The 16,582-nt window shown below is 43.8% G+C and overlaps 1 protein-coding gene across 4 annotated transcripts in view; it reads right to left on the bottom strand.

Annotated features, from left to right (window-relative positions):
• CORO1C (coronin 1C) overlaps positions 1-16,582 on the bottom strand; it is an 83,219-nt gene that overhangs the window by 56,631 nt on the left and 10,006 nt on the right. Inside the window, exon 1 of one of the 4 annotated variants that reach the window (XM_067473062.1) lies at positions 6,309-6,423. The exons of the other annotated variants lie outside the window; for them this stretch is intronic. The gene's annotated coding sequence lies outside the window, so the exon portion shown is untranslated. Of the gene's footprint in view, positions 1-6,308; positions 6,424-16,582 lie in introns of those variants that run through there. 4 annotated transcript variants of the gene reach the window in all.

Here is a 16,582-nt window from a genome sequence, read left to right as displayed (position 1 = left end):
ACTTGCCTCCAACAGAAAGAGTTTCTTCTCCAACCTTGTACATTCCACAGATATATATACACCCCACGTGCCTCACTAGCAACAGAACCTCTGAGGATGCTTGCCACAGATGCAGGTGAAACGTCAGGAGAGAATGCTATTGAAACATGGCCATACAGCCCGAAAAACTCACAACAACCTGGTGCTTGCCTGGTGCTTGAAAGCAGCCCAGAAGCCCATTTTCAAACCTAATTAGGCTTGTCTCCTTGTAAAGCCCAGACCCCCAGACCCGCTCTCATGGGTGCTACAAACAACATTGTACGAAAGCTTTTCCCACCAAGGCCTTTCCTTTCATCTCAAGATGAGGAGGAACATGGAAGGCTCACCTGTGGGCCACAGAGGGTGTTCTTTTCAATGGGAATCAATGAAGTGGAAGAGGGAGACATGCAGGGGATGGGCTCAAGGCCTTTTCTGTTTGAACTACAGGCAAAGCAGACCTCTCCAGGAGGCTCATTATCCCAAAGGTTGCTAATCAGCCTTCCACTACATTGAGAAAGGGGATAAAAGGAGAGGCGAGCCTCTTTTGTTCATACTGTAGCACTGCTTAAATTAATACACAGCTTTTCCTTTAATGGCCCCAAAGGCTAATGAAGGAGCCATGGGGAAAAGGACCCTTTGCTAGGCTGAGTGAAGAACTTCTTCCAATCGGAGCACACCATTAAGACAGGAGGGCCTGCCTTTGGTATGACATAAATTGTCTCAGTCGACCTTTTTTGAAAAGGTGATTGTGCTGTTGCACCAAAGCTGCTTTAAATGTCTCTTTAGGATTAATGTGTCCTAACTTTCTGTCAGCTTGGGGAATGCTGGATTATATTCCGGTTTGAGCAAGGAACCCCACAGAATCAATGTCCCCGCTGCTGCTTTGAGGAAATGGTAACGATTTATTAACTGGTCTTGGGTCTATCTCCAACCAGACACTAACTTGATTTCCCCACAACAAAGTCCATACTTAAAATCTGAAGGGTAACTGATTGCTCCTGAAGCTGTCAGACATGGATGTTTCTGAGACAAAGAGAGGACAGTTTTCTGAGAATTGTTTTCCTTGCTCTTTGTCTCTGGTACAGGGGCCTAGAGGCGCCCAATGCCCAAGATGTTAACCAGTTGTTGTTTAACTCATTATTGGTTGATAAAAATTGACTTGAAATGGCTTGTCCAAGCCTGGATCTCACTGGGACCAACAGCAGACACGTCTTGCTTCCAAGATTCCCTGGTGGTCTACAATCTAAAATGGAACCCTTTCCCCAGGCAAATGGCAGACAAAATGGCTGACACAAACCAGGAAGGTTTTTCTTTAACTCCACCCTCATAAAACTAACATAAAAATGACTGCTCTCAAGCTGTAGCCTAACAAAAGGAACTGGAACTTAATACAGTTCCAGCACAGTGGTGTTGTATGATGAGGGGGATGTTAGATTTCAAAATGAAGAGTCTGTGCGTGATCGGAGGGAATTGCAGGCCTCGGATTGGAGAGAATTGCAGGCAGATGAGGCTGAGGCAGAGGAGGCCGATGTTTTGGATTCCGGTGCCGATTCCCTTGCAACAGGGAAAAGTGAAATTCCTTAGGCTGATGAGGTGTCTTCTCAGGAAACTAGATTAGGCCTGAGAATGGAGGGAGTAAAAAACAGACAAACTAGATATTCTCACAGAATCCATGATAAGACCTTGAAGTTGAGGTGTGTTTGGCATGATGTCATGGGTGCCTGCACGGGCTTAAATTAAGTGGTCTGGCTTCAAGCCTCTCAGAGGAAATAATGTTGCTAAAGGATGATTTTCCTATCTCTGCTTTCAAGCTCATGATTCAAGTTTCCTGTTCTGGTTCATGTCTTTGTCCCTGTAAGCTCCTGTTTTCTGCTTTATGGATTCATGTTTGAGTAACTTCTGTGGATTTTGGTTCTCTTGACTTTCTGTACTTTGCCATTACTGCTATTTTGTATTTTCTATTTTACTGACACTTTTGGATATGCCCTTTTCCCCTTTCTACCTGCTTTCTTTAATAAACATTTCTAGTTAATATTACTGGACTATGGTGTGGTGCTGGGTGAAAATGTGTTTCAGGGCTAGAGTGCAACAGGTGGTTGCAACCGGGGTCTACTCCAAAATCTTTCAGAGTAGATGAGGGAATGGCAGAGTGAGCCCTCCAAAGCATTACAGGCCCAAGGCATTGTGTTCTAACCCAGGCAAAGGTCAATTACTACTATTTCAGATTACCAAAGAGTATCTGTGCACAGACGTTGGAGGAAGTCCTTTTGTGAACCCAATCCCACAGCATAGCTTCCTTCTTTCCTATTTCTCCTTTTGAAAGAGGACATGTTCGTCAGGCTGCAGACTTCCTTCAGAAAGGATCTGCTGAGGGAACTCTTCCAAACACACATTCCCCCAAAGGTGAGGCCAATTGGTTTGACCACAGCAGCCCCAGGTACCGTGACCTCACAGAAAGGGGAAGACACACAGCTCTATCAATTAATCAAGCAATGCCAAAACGGACAGAGAGTTTCATCAATGTTGACAATCATGTCATCACCACTCAAGCATGGAGCTTTGAAATGGTTGAACAGAAGCTCTCCGAAGCTCTTACTGCCTATTAGAGGGAAACCCAAATGATTTCTAATCCATCTAAAATGCAGATATATGCTTTTCATCCTAAGAACAGACAAGCATCTCGAGCTCTGAAGATTACTTAGGAAGGAATCCCACTGGAACATTGCAGCACATCAAAATAACTGGGCGTCACTCTGGACCATGCTCTGACTTATAAGAAGCACTACTTGATTATCAAGCAAAAAGTGGGTGCTAGAAACAACATTGTACGAAAGCTGACTGGCACAACCTGGGGATCACAACCAGACACAGTGAAGACATCTGCCCTTGTGCTTTGCTACTCTGCTGCTGTTACGCATGCCCATTGTGGAATACATTTCATCATGTTAAAACAGTAGATGTGACCCTTAATGAGACATGCCGCATTATCACAGAATGCCTATGCCCCACACCACTGGAGAAATTATACTGTTTAGATGGTATTGCACCCCCTGACATCCGTCGGGAAGTAGCAGCCTGTAACGAAAGGACCAAGGCATTGATATCTCCGGCCCATCCTCTGTTCAGATACCAGCCAGCATGCCAGCATCTTAAATCAAAAAACAGCTTACTAAGATCTACAGAGAAACTCACAGGAACACCTCAGCAAACAAGAGTGCAAAAGTGGCAGGCTAAAACCTGGAACCTCAACCCATAACTGATACCAGACGAGAAACTCCCTCCTGGGCACAGAAAACTGGGCAACCTTCAAGGCGCTGAACAGACTGAGCTCTGGCACCACAAAATGCAGATCTAACCTTAAGAAATGGGGCTACAAAGTGGAGTCTGCAACATGCGAATGTGGAGGAGAGCAAGCCAGAGACCATCTACTACAATACAGTCTGAGCCCCGCCACAAGCACAATGGAGGACCTTCTTGCAGTGACACCAGAGGCACTCCAGGTGGTGAGCTTCTGAACAAAGGACATTGAGTAGAATGCCGAGATGTAGTTTTTCTTCATTATAACTGTACTCTCAATACTCTCTAATCAGTCAGTGAGGAGATCTGCATAGAAGTAGCCTGGCCATTGTTGCCTGGAAGCACCCTCTGACTGGCACTTGATTGTCTGCTGTCTGCAATTCCCCTGTTTTTGAGTAATGTTCTTCATTTATTCGAGTATTATTATTATTCCAGGGAAGTCATGCTACCCCTCCATTCTGCCTTGGTTAGACCACACCTGGAATATTGTGTCTAATTCTGGGCACCACAATTGATGAGAGATATTGACAAGCTGGAATGTGTCAAGAGGGCGGCGACTAAAATGATCAGGGATCTGGAGAAGAAGCCTTATGAAGAGCTGCTTAAAGAGCTGGGCATGTTTAGCCTGAAGAAGAGAAGGCTGAGAGGAGATATGATAGCCATGTATAAATATGTGAGATGAAGTCATAAGGAGGAGGGAGCAAGCTTGTTTTCTGCTGCCCTGGAGACTAGGATGCGGAGCAATGGCTTTAAACTACAAGAAAGAAGATTTCATCTGAACATTAGAATGAACTTCCTGACTGTGAGAGGTGAGAGCTGTTTAGCAGTGGAACTCTCTGCCCCAGAGTGTGGTGGAGGCTCCTTCTTTGGAAGCTTTTAAACAGAGGCTGGATGGCCATCTGCCAGGGTGCTTTAAATGCAATTTTCCTGCTTCTTGGTAGGGGGTTGGACTGGATGGCCCACGAGGTCTCTTCTAACTCTATGATTCTATTTAATCAACTACCAGTTAACACCTCCCAAACAAAGTGTGCCTCCAGGCAACAACGGCCAGGCTACATCTATGCAGATACCCTCACTGATTGCAGCTGCAATGCTACTCAATGCTATTAAAGCTTGCTAATTGCAACATTCACACTTGCTTTAAACACACAAGGGTTTATCTCCCACCCTGCACATTATTCCACAGATATATATACACTCCACTTGCCTCACTTCCAACAGACCTCTAAAGATGCCAGCCACAGATGCAGGCCAAACGTCAAGAGAAAATGCTACTGGAACATGGCCATATAGCCTGAAAAACTCACAGCAACCCGATTTGAAAACAGAAGATAAATCCTGCACTTTTCTCAAGGATGTAGCCCGCCTTGCACTTAGTCGATGCAGGCCTAGCACTGTGCTCCTTGGGATTACTGCTCATAAAAGGTTTGGGAGTGACTGAACAAGCAAAACTAGATGTTTCTTGGTACAGCTGAAATGGATAGGCACCAAATACTGATTGATTGCTTTTTAGAAGGAAGGTCAGAAGAAAGAGGGTGGAGTTCATCCAATGCCTTAAAGGCTGAGCAGCTTGGAGCTCCAGAAGTTGGAGGAAAAGGAAGTACAACAAAACAGATTGTTCCTTGTGAACAGAGGAAGCAAGACCGCCAGCAAAGCAACCAGGATGATGAAGCAGGCTTCGAACTCTGTTCTCATCTTCAGTAAGAGGAAAGAACTCAAGCCAGACCACAAGTCTTTTCTTTGGAGTTTTCTCCCAGCCCAGGAATCCCTCTCGGGGAGACAGGCACACAGATAAAAGGTCTCTCCTACACTGTGTGGTTTATTTGGCCTCTTCTAGTCATTAAGTTTGCTTATCAGTACAAGGTAAATAAGACAGAAAACTCTCGACAGTCCTAAACCTGATTTTTCTTTGCCAGTTGGAAAGCAATGAAGGCATACGAACCTTTCTATGTCGCACTCACGAGATTGCGATGATTCAGGTCAAGCATGGAAAAACTTGGTCAGCTGGATCCAAATTCACATTTCTTTTTTTAAAAAAACTGGCAGGAAAAAGTCTTTTAAAAAATTGTTTCCACCCAGTGTCTAGATTTTTCCAGCACTGCAAAATAAATGCAGGCTCCCTTTCAACTTCAAACAGTCCCAGGGATTGCAGAGGGTTTTTCTACATCAATGCTTTTGCAGTTTCCTTCCTCTGAAAAAGAGTTTTCAGAACCCGGTTTTTGTGGGTGGTCTCCCATCCAAGTCATAACCAAGGCTGACTTGGCTTCGTATGTTGCCGGAGGCTTTCGTGGCCAGAATCACTGGGTTGCTGTGAGTTTTTTTGGGCTGTGTGGCCATGTTCCAGTAGCATTCTCTCCTGACATTTCTATGCAAATACCCTCACTGATTGACTTTGCAACTGTAACACTACTTAACGCTAACCAAGCTTGCTAACTGCAACATCAACACTTGCTTCAAACAGACAAGGGTTCTTTCTCCCTCCCTGGACATTATTCCACAGGGATATAAATAAACTCCACTTCCCTCATTTCCAACAGACCTCTGAACAAATCTCTGAGGATGCTTGCCACAGAAGCAGGTGAAACATCAGGAAAGAATGCTACTGGAACACAGCCATACAGCCCAAAAACCTTACAGCAACCCAGTGGCCTGACTTAGCTTCCAAGCCCAGATGAGATTAGCTTTGGAGAGAATAGACTATATAGGCATGAAGTGCCTATAGAAAAGTCTACCCAAAGCAAACTAATAAAGAGCAACTCAAGACTGTCCAAGCGGTGCCACCTCTCCTCCTCACCCACCAGCACTGCCTTTCTCCTATCTTGTCATTTTCAACCAACGGCCAAGCTCAGCCATGGAAGGGAAAAGTCACACCTGACGCCTCCATCTTTCAATGGACTAATTTCGTTCCCAATCCCGCACTTCTGCTCCCAATTACCGCCTCCCCGGCACCTGTTTGCACAAATGCATTCAAGACGGACCCCACTTCCTCTTGCCTGCAGATGTTCTTTATTGTCCAACTCGATCCCTTTTCATTCCAGAGCCCCAATGCTGAGCTACCGAACAGCACAGATGTATTGCTCGCCCATGCAACCAGGCCCGGACAAGTGGAAGAATAAGCACATGGACAGGGTGTGAAGGGAAGGCCAGGAGGGAAGTGGCTCTGACACATCCGAAGTCTATTTGTAGCTCTTAGAAATGTCTTCCACATATTTCAAAGAGTTCTGCTGGAATGATCCTACCAGTAATGTTTTTTTAAAAAAGGCATTTTGCACACTGGTATATCAACTGTCAATCAACTCTAGGACTGGAGGATCTTTCTCCTCTCCCTGAGCCAGTTATCATCCACTAATCTCTAGCAGTATTAATTACATTCACTGTAATCAGTCGACTTTATCACTCTTAAGAAGATCTGCGTTGAATTTTCCCGCAAAGTTCGCAATGCCGTGCAGCGACTCAAATGTCAAGGCAGTTAAGGGGATGGGGAATGGATTGCACATTCATTACAGAATAGCTATCATGAGCTCATTGCCAATGCAACCAACTGCTCCGTGTTTGTACTGTTTAAAAGGACTTAGAACAGGCATTCCAGTCTTCACAAACCTGTCAGTAACTTATGACACTGTAAAGCATTGCCTCCTCCTGAAAAAATGTATAATTTCACAAAGGATTACCACCTCACCTGCTTCATCGGAAATCTGCTACAAAACAGGAGCTTTTTGTTGAATTCCAGGACCAGAGAAACAGATGGCAAAAACAGAAGAACGGCCTGCCTGAGGGGAGCATGCTTGCTCCATCCATGTTTAACATTACACAAATGACCAGTCACTGCCAGAAGGGACAGAGAATTTCATCTATGCTGATAATCGTGCCATCACTGCTCAAGCAGGGAGATTTAATATAGTTGGAACAGAAGTTGACCTATTACAGTGTTCTTACTGCCTATTTAGGTGTTCTTACTGCCTATTACAGGGAGAACCAGCTGATTTTTAATCCATCTAAGATGTAGATGTGTGCTTTTCAACTTAGGAACAGACAAGCATCTCGAGCTCTGAGGATTACCTGGAAAGGAATCCCACTGGAGCACTGCAGCACACCAAAATACTTGGGAGTTACTCTGGACCGTGCTCTAACTTATAAGAAGTACTGCTTGACTATTAAGCAAAAAGTGGGTGCTAGAAATAACATCGTACAAAACCTGACTGGCACAACCTGGGAATCACCACCAGACACAGTGAAGACATCTGCCCTTGCGCTTTGCCACTCTGCTGCTGAATATGCATGCTTAGTGGATGTGGCCCAACACTGCTGGAGAAATTTACTACTTAGCCAGTATTGTACCACCAGATATCCATCAGGAAGTGGCAGCCAGTAATGAAAGGAACAAAGCATGGACATCTCTGGCCCATTCTCTGTTCAGATACCAGCCAACCAACCAATGTCTTAAATCAAGAAACAGCTTCCAAAGATCTACAGAAATACTCACAGAAACACCCCAGCAAGCGAGAGTCCAAAGGTGGAAGGTTAAAACCTAGAACCTTAATCAGTGGTGCAAACCAGATGAGAGACTCCCTCCTGGTCACACAGAAGACTGGGCAACTTGGAAGGCACTGAACAGACTGCGCTCTCAGATGCATAGCTAACCTTAAGAAATGGAGCCACAAAATGAGTCCACAATATACGAGTGTGGATGAGAGTAAACCACTGACTAGAATGCGGCCTGAGCCCCACCACATGCACCTTCTCACAGCGACACCAGAGGCCAGCTTCTGGTCAAAGGACATTTAGTACAATGCCAAGTTTTTAACTTTGTCTGTGTTTTTAATACATTATAACTGTATTCTCAATTAACTTCTGACACGATAAATAAATAACAGGCATTTCACAATCTTCGATTTGGTATTCCGGAGTTTACTCGGGATCTCTGAACCTGAATTTGTGACCAAAGAATTTCGACCTTTTCCAACAATGGAAGGTTGCCTCCATGGGCTACTCATGTCCTTCTTTACACACCTGTTTGTTATGACGAGTAGGGCTTCTGCTCCCATGATTGTAATGTCATTGCTGTTGTCCTTTCAATGGAAAGATGTGGGGGTTGAGGCAGTGAAGGAAAGGGAAAGCTAATGCCATTAGGAGGGATTACCCCAGTCCCCAGCTCTCCCCGAGGCTCTTTCGGTCACACTGGGACCAGATGCCTCCTCAGCCCACCCATAGTCCTTCTGTTGGCAGCAATGACAACACACAGGCCTCATGCGTGTCATGAAAGAAATGACAGTCCTGCAGCTTCCCTCCATCAAAACACTCTGCAGTCCATTAAACACAGATGGGCAACTGCAATGGGCAGAACAAACACAGCTCGGATCTTTATTGAGACCATTTCCTATGTCCTGCGTTTACTGGGTTTTAATCTTTGTTCTCTGCGTTTTAATATACCGTATGCATTTCATAGAAACATATTTTAATCTATGCATTTAACATATTGTTTTATGAGGAAGTGTTTTAACTTTGTTGTGCTTCACCTCGAGAAGCAGGTAAGAAATTATCTTATCACCTTTGATATTCAAGTAACATGATGCCCTCAGAGGGCTTTGTCAGGAGATGGATCTGTACCGAATGGTGAAGAGAAGGAAACATAATTGTCCAGAGACCTTACAGCTAACTCCATCTTCATCAAGACAAGGATAACAAGACGACCTGAACATCTGCGGCTCATGAATTTAAACAAGATCAAATGTGACAGGTCTCAAAGTCATTTCTGTGGTACACAACTATTCTACAGATCTGATTGATTGGATTTTTACTGAGTTGCTGTGAAATTTTTGAGCTGTATGGCCATGTTCCAGTAGCATTCTCTCCTGACATTTCGGCTACATCTGTAGCTGGCAACTTGAGAGGTCTGTGGGACTGAGGCAAGTGGAGAGAATGTTGAGGTAGCAAGTGTAGTGTAGATGTGCAATAATGTCCAGGGTGGGGGAAAGAACCCTTGACAGTGTGAAGCAAATGTGAATGTTGCAATTAGCAAGCTTGTTAGCACCAAGTAGCCATGAAATTTCCAAAGTCAATTAGTGAGAGTATCTGCATAGAGGTAGTGTGGAATAATGTCCAGGGTGGGAGAAAGAACCCTTGTCTCTTTCAAACAAGTGTGGATGTTGCAATAGCAAACTTGATTAGCACTGAGTAGCTTTGAGAGTACCTGATAGAAATGTCAGGAGAGAATACTACTGGAACACTGCCATACAGCCCAAAAAATCCCAACTCACAGCAACCCAGTAATTCCAGCCACGAAAGCCTTCAACAACATATTGGATTTTTAGCTGGCAAAGAACTCAGGAATATCTGCCAAAGTTTCTTTGCCCAGTCATGAAAACTTCTGTTCCTAGGATTGTTGGGGGAAAGCTGTGCCATGTCATCTGCTTTCCTGTGGGATTTTTGTCTTAAGAGAGCCAATGGTTCTTATCTGGGAGTGGCGAAAATGCCAGAGAAGCCCAAACACCACAGCAAAAAAAACCCCAAAACAAAAAACACGATCAGACTTCCTGCCACAGCAAAGACACAGTTGAGGTTTCCAAGCAAACTCAAATGACGTGGTCAACAGAAGCAGCAGAGAATGTAGACAAGGGTTTCTGTGAGTTTTTTGAGCTGCATGGACATGTTCCTGTAGCATCCTTTCCTAACGTTTCGCCTGCATCTCTGGAAAGCATCCTCAAAGGTTTCTCTGGTTGAATTAGCCTGCAGTGCCTTTCATGTTCTTCAATTCATGTCTGGGCATTGCTGCATTTGGTGGTTCCTATGTAGACTTGTCCATAGCTGGACCACTCTGACAATTTCAACAGAAAGGAGACAACCATGAAAATGAACAAAATGTGGTTACCAGTATTAAACAATCAAGTGCCAGGTAACACCTCCCAAACACCTCTAACCACTGCAGAAGTCTACAGTGTACCATGCAGCTGTGGACAACCAGAGAAGTCAACTATAGCAGAACACTTGATGAAACAACCTGGGAACAGCATATTATTTGAGAACACAGAAATGCTGGACCACTCAGACAACCATCATGTCAGACTTCAAACAGATGCCACTGAAATCCACAAGCACATGAACAATTTCAACAATAATGAGAAAAGCATGAAAAAGAAAAAAAATCTGGTTACCAGTATTAAAAAAAACACCAGAATCAAGACAGTAAATAAGGAATACCACTCAGAAACACAGGAACTCCAGACAGCAAAAAATCAAGTGCCAGTGAACACCCCCCCCCCAAACAAAGGCACAACAGCCAAGCTACCTCTATGCAGATACCCTCACTGATTGACTTTGCAAACTTCATGGCTATTCAATACTATTCAAGCTTGATAATTGGAACCTTCCCACTTGCATCAAACAGACAAGGGTTCTTTCTCTCACACTGGACATTATTTCACAGGTGTGTATATATATATATATATATATATATATATACACACACACACACACACACACACACTCCACTTGCTACCTCTATGCAGATACCCTCACTGATTGACTCTGCAAACTTCATGGCTACTCAATGCTATTTAAGCTTGCCAACTGCAACATTCACACTTGCTTCAAACAGACAAGGGTTCTTTCTCCCACCCTGCACGTTATCCCATACACCCCACTTGCCTCATTGCCAACAAGCCTATGAACAAATCTCTGAGGATACTTGCTACAGATGCAGGTGAAACATCAGGCGAGAATACTGCTGGAACATGACCAGAAAACTCACAGCAACCCAATGATTCTGGCCATAAAAGCCTTCAACAACACAATGTAGATGAGACTTTCAAACAAAGCCATCAATAACCTTAGCAAACCAAACTGCCATGTTACACTCCAATTAAGCAATTATGAATGTTTTCAATGTTAAGATGAATGCAATCGATACACAATTATGAAGCATCCCTTGTTCTCACAACTTGCCCAGCCTGCATCTCCAATGTAATCTCCAACGCATCTCCAATGCAACATGAACTCCCCAGGCTTTCCATTGGCATTGCAGCAACATCCGCTCCCTGTCTCGTGCTTGGAGTGCATCCCAGACGTGACAGATGCAATAAGCACGACAATTCAACTTGAAAAACCTGACACTGTTTGAAAAGGCTGTCTGTCGGGAGGCCGAACAATCCCTCTGCACGACATACAAAGGAACATGAATGCTGATTGCAGCAATCGGCCTCCAAATGGAGAGGCAGCCGGGACAATTCCAACAACAGGAAAAGCAACCGGCAGCTGCTTGTCTATCAGGAAGGTTTTCACCATACTCTCAAGCAACAGAGCTTGACCTTTATCAGCATAACCTTTAGTACTAAGCATGAATGTCAACCCCAGCAAAATGACATCACCTGTTATACCAACTTTTTAAAGAAGATCCAACAAAAAATAGTTTAAGGCACTCAGGACCAACCAAACTACAATATGTTGGTAGAAAAAGGAAGAACAAGGAGGCAATAGGGCCTCTGCGAGGAGAATATGGGGTAATGCAATAGGGAAAAGACAGAAATACTTAATCCCTTCTTTGCCTCTGTCTTCTCACAAAAAGAAAGTCGTCCTCAACCTCAGTAACATGGAGTGGGCGAAGGATTTGGGGAAATCCAACCCCAAACAGGGAAACAAGTTGTCCAGGAATACCAGGCCACTCTAAACGAATTCAAGTCCCCAGGGCCAGATCAACTACGTACAGGAGTATTGAAGGAACTAGCGGAAGTCATTTCGGAAGCACTGGCAATAATCTTGGAGAGTTCTTGGTGAAGGGGACAAGTCCCAGCAGACTGGAGGAGGGCAAATGTGGTCCCTACATTCAAGAAAGGAAAATCCCTGTCGAGAACACCTTTCCACCCTAGACCCCGATTGGCTCCAAGACTGACCAGGAGAGCCTCTGTCTTGTCTGAATTAAGCCTCAGCTTGTTGACCCTCATCCAGTCCAGAAGAGACAATCAATGGACTCACAATTAAAATGATTCAAATGCTCAATATACAGTATTATGTAATATGTATTAAAGAAATAGAGATGAAGACTGTATGTAACAATGATAATATTGGAAAAGAATTCTTTGTTCCTCAACAACCTGAATAATGGATACATAGCCACTCTGAGTCTCCTTCAGGAGAGACAAAGCGGAGTAATAATAATAATAATAATAATAATAATAATAATAATAAAACATTCTAATATCAAGAATACCTAGCCGCTTTGAGTCTCCTTCTTATAAATCATCATCATCATCATCTTGGGCACACTGCCCTCTCTCAGACTCCAAGCGCAGCAATAGCAAGCCTTCTCTGAAGGTATCCGGCCAAAAAAACTCTCAGCTCAGTTTGTGAGACTTAACAACATGCACTAAAATGGGAAGTTTTAGAATGAATGAATTGAGTACTAATCGATGAACTGGGCAGGGTAATGGAAGAGGAGTCCTTCGCTTGGATGTAGGAAGCGCAGCAGGCAAGAAGCAGAACTCACCAGGGAAGAGCAGGCGCCAGAGGTAGACTTGCAACACAATCCTACACAACCATATCACCTAGGCTGACCCCCAAGGCATCTGCCTCAGGAGACAGCCTCACGCTTAGGCAAAGGAAGGGCCTGTTTGGATGACACATGCCTTGACGGCAGTGACTAACACCCCACCCCATGCACAGTCACAAACGGGAAGAACAAAAGGAGCGTCTCTCAACCATCCTGCACAGAAGCACCCGTTATCCCTCCGCCACAACCTGTGAAAGGAAAGAGGCTGGGCTGTGAAGGGGGAAGTGATCAAAAGCACTGATTCCTGAAGGAAGAGATTGTGCTGTATTCTTCAACAAAGACACATTTGTTGTCGAAGGATTTCATGGCAGGAATCACTGGGTTGCTGTGGGTTTTCTGGGCTGTAAGGCCATGTTTCAGCAGCACTCTCTCCTGACATTTGCCTGCATCTGTAGCTAATGGCATCTTCATAGATTCTGTTGGAAATGAGGCCAGTGGAGTGTATGTATGTATGTATACATGTGTGTGTGTGTATGTGCATGTGTGTGTGGAATCTCCAGGATGGAAGAAAGAACTCTTGTCTGTTTGAAGCTAGTATGAATGTTGCAATGAGCAAGCTTGATTAGCATTGATTAACCATGAAGCTGCAAAGTCAATCAGTGAGGGTAGTGAAGCAAGTGGAGTGTATATATCTGTGGAATAATGTCCAGGGTGAGAGAAAGAACCCTTGTCTGTTTGAAGCAATGAGCAAGCTTGATTACCATTGAGTAGCCTTGCAGCTGCAAAGTCAATCAGTGAGAGTATTTGCCTAGAGGTAGCCTGGCTGTTGTTGCCTGGAGGCACCCTCTGTTTGGGAGGTGTTCAATGGCACTTGCTTGTTTGCTGTCTGGAGTTCCCCTGTTTCTGAGTGGTGTTCCTTATTTACTGTGTTGAACAAAAATCTGGGTACCAGTATTTAAAAACACCAGAATCAAGACAGGACCGCCACTTTTTTTGTATCAGGAGCTAATTAAGTAACTGCAAGTCGCTTCTGGTGAGAGAATTAGCCACCTGGAAGGACATTGCCCAGGGGACGCCCGGATGTTTGATTTTTACCATTCTTGTGTTAGGCTTCTCTAATGTCCCTGCATGGGGAGCTGGAGCCCAACCCGCTCTCCCTGGTTTAACCCATTGTGCCACCAGGGGATCCACCACCACCACTCAGAAACAGGGGAAATCCAGACAGCAAGCAACCAAGTGCCAGTTAACACCTCCAAACAGTGGATGCCTCCATGTGCAACAGCCATGATACCTCTATGCAGATACTCTCACTGATTGACTTTGCAGCTGCATGGCTACTGAATGCTAATTTTCTTCTGCTTCAACGTTTGTCCTGCTTGATGGCAAGATCCGCTTTATTGGTTTGTTGACGCCATTTCACCCAGTTGTGCACCTGATAAAGGTGTCTGCCAGGAGTCTTCAGATCATTGTGCACCATGTCCAGCCAGCATTGCTTTGGTCGTCCCTTTAGTCTCTTGCCAGGTATTTCTAAGTCAACAGCAATCTTGCGGATGGACTGGTCTTCACCTCGGAGAGTGTGACCATATCATCTGAGGTGTAATCCTTGTAATTTGTCAGCAATTGGGGCAATGCCAAAGCGTTGCTGGATTTTATCATTGTGGATGAGGGCAAGACATGTTACAACAGCTGTAAATCATAGCATCCTCATCTCCATAACACCGGGGCAGCTTTCTGCTTCCTTTGTTGCCAGTCAACATTCAGCTCCATATATTGCAGCAGGCCTTATGACAGTTCGATAGATTTTTGATTTCAGGTCAAAAATCGGGCATCTTCTTGTCGCAGAGTACACGTGCTAACAAGCGCCATTTCATCCAAGCAGCATTAATCCATGCAGTGACTTTGTCAAAAACGTTGCCAACTAAAGTTATCATTGATCCAAGTTACTTGAAGGTATTGACTTTTGGGAGATCCACCCCATCCGCCTGGATGGTACCAGTCTCCTCCTCATTTGTCTTTTTTTTTTTTTTGACGTTGAGACTAAGACCAAATTGCTCCAACCAGTCACACCATGCTTGCACTTGACATTCAAGTTCTTCCTTGTCCTCAGAACCAAACATTACGTCAGCAAAGCTCAATGCTACTCAATCTTGCTATATATACACTCCACTTATCTCACAGTCAATAGAACTTCTGAAGATGCCAGTCACACATGCAGGCAAAACGCCAAGACAGAATGCTACTGGAACATATTGGCCATATAGCCCTCAAAGCTCACAGCAACCCAGTGATTCCGGCCATGAAAGCCTTTGACAGGACATATATACACTCCACTTGCCTCACTGCCAACAGACTTCTGAAGATGCCAGCCACAGATGCAGGTGAAGTGGCAGGAGAGAATGCTACTGGATCATATTGGTCAGACAGCCCGAAAAACTCATAGCAACCCAAAGACACATTTCCCTCTCGCCAGAATCTCCAAGTCCCTGAGCGCCATATATGAGAATCATCCTCTGCAACATCTGCTGCCTCTCCTTCCATCCTCAATGACAGGAATGGTGATTCAGCCATTTGCACAGCTGCCTGGCATGAACTGTGGTCCTCCTCCCCCCTCCCCCCAACTCTCCATCCACATCTGAGCACCAACAGCACATGCGTTCAGCTCATATCCGCCCCACAACCTTTCCCTTCTTTCACCCAGAACTGACAGGCAGCTAAATAGCAAGCAACAGCACCCAATTCCAAAAGGCAATGCCTACATTCCTACCTGAGCGCATTCACTCTGTTTTCGTTGTATCCCTGACATGATTAAAGATCAAGAAAGACCAAGTCAGGGGGTGCTGTGGTTTTGTTTTTGTTTTTTAAAAAAAACTTTAATATGTTTGAATGGATTCTATCTGTGATTTTTAACAACAACAACAACTTTATTTGTAAACCGTCCTATCTCCCCAGGGGGACTCAGGGCAGTTTCCAGAACAAAAGTGGCAAACATTCAATGCCATAGAGAACAACAAAACAAATCAAAAGAACAAATAGCATCAGTATGAGCTTAAAACTTGAATGATTAACCAAAGATAGAGTGAAAACACATAAACCTCATCATATACATTTACATCACAAAAATTAAACTAATTAAAATGCAATTAAAAGTATAAAATTATGACGAGTGATGTTATAAAAAATATCGTTGATCTTTATTCCCATTGCATTGTTTGCACATTGGTACACTGCAAATTGTATGCTGATGCTTTTATGAGTTTCATTTGGGAGAGATCAAGCAGGATATAAATAAATAAATAAATATTCTAATATTAATAGACACATAGCCGCTGAGTCTCCTTCGGGAGAAATAAAGTGGAGTATAAATAAATAAATCTAATATTAATAATAGATACATAGCTGCTTTGAGTCTCCTTTGGGAGAATTTAAGCGGGGTATAAATCATAATCATAATAATACATTCTAATATTAGTAATAGATATATTACTGCAGTGAGTCTTCTTCGAGAGAGATAAAGCGGGGTATAAATAAATAGATAAATCTAACATGAATAATAGAGACATAGCCACTTTGAGTCTCCTTCAGGAGAGTTCAAGCAGGGTATTAATTATTATTATTATTATTATTATTATCATTATAAATTATAACAAATTATAACATTAAAAATAGATACATAGCCACTTTGAGTCCCCTTCAGGAGAGACAGAACAAAGTATAAACAAATCTAATAATAATAGTAATAATAATATTTTGGAGAAGCAGAAGGTAAAAGGAGGTCCCTCCAGAAGG

This window comes from Anolis sagrei, chromosome X, assembly GCF_037176765.1.
Source record: "Anolis sagrei isolate rAnoSag1 chromosome X, rAnoSag1.mat, whole genome shotgun sequence".
NCBI classification, from domain to species: domain Eukaryota; kingdom Metazoa; phylum Chordata; class Lepidosauria; order Squamata; family Dactyloidae; genus Anolis; species Anolis sagrei.
This window is presented reverse-complemented; position numbering and strand designations above follow the sequence as displayed.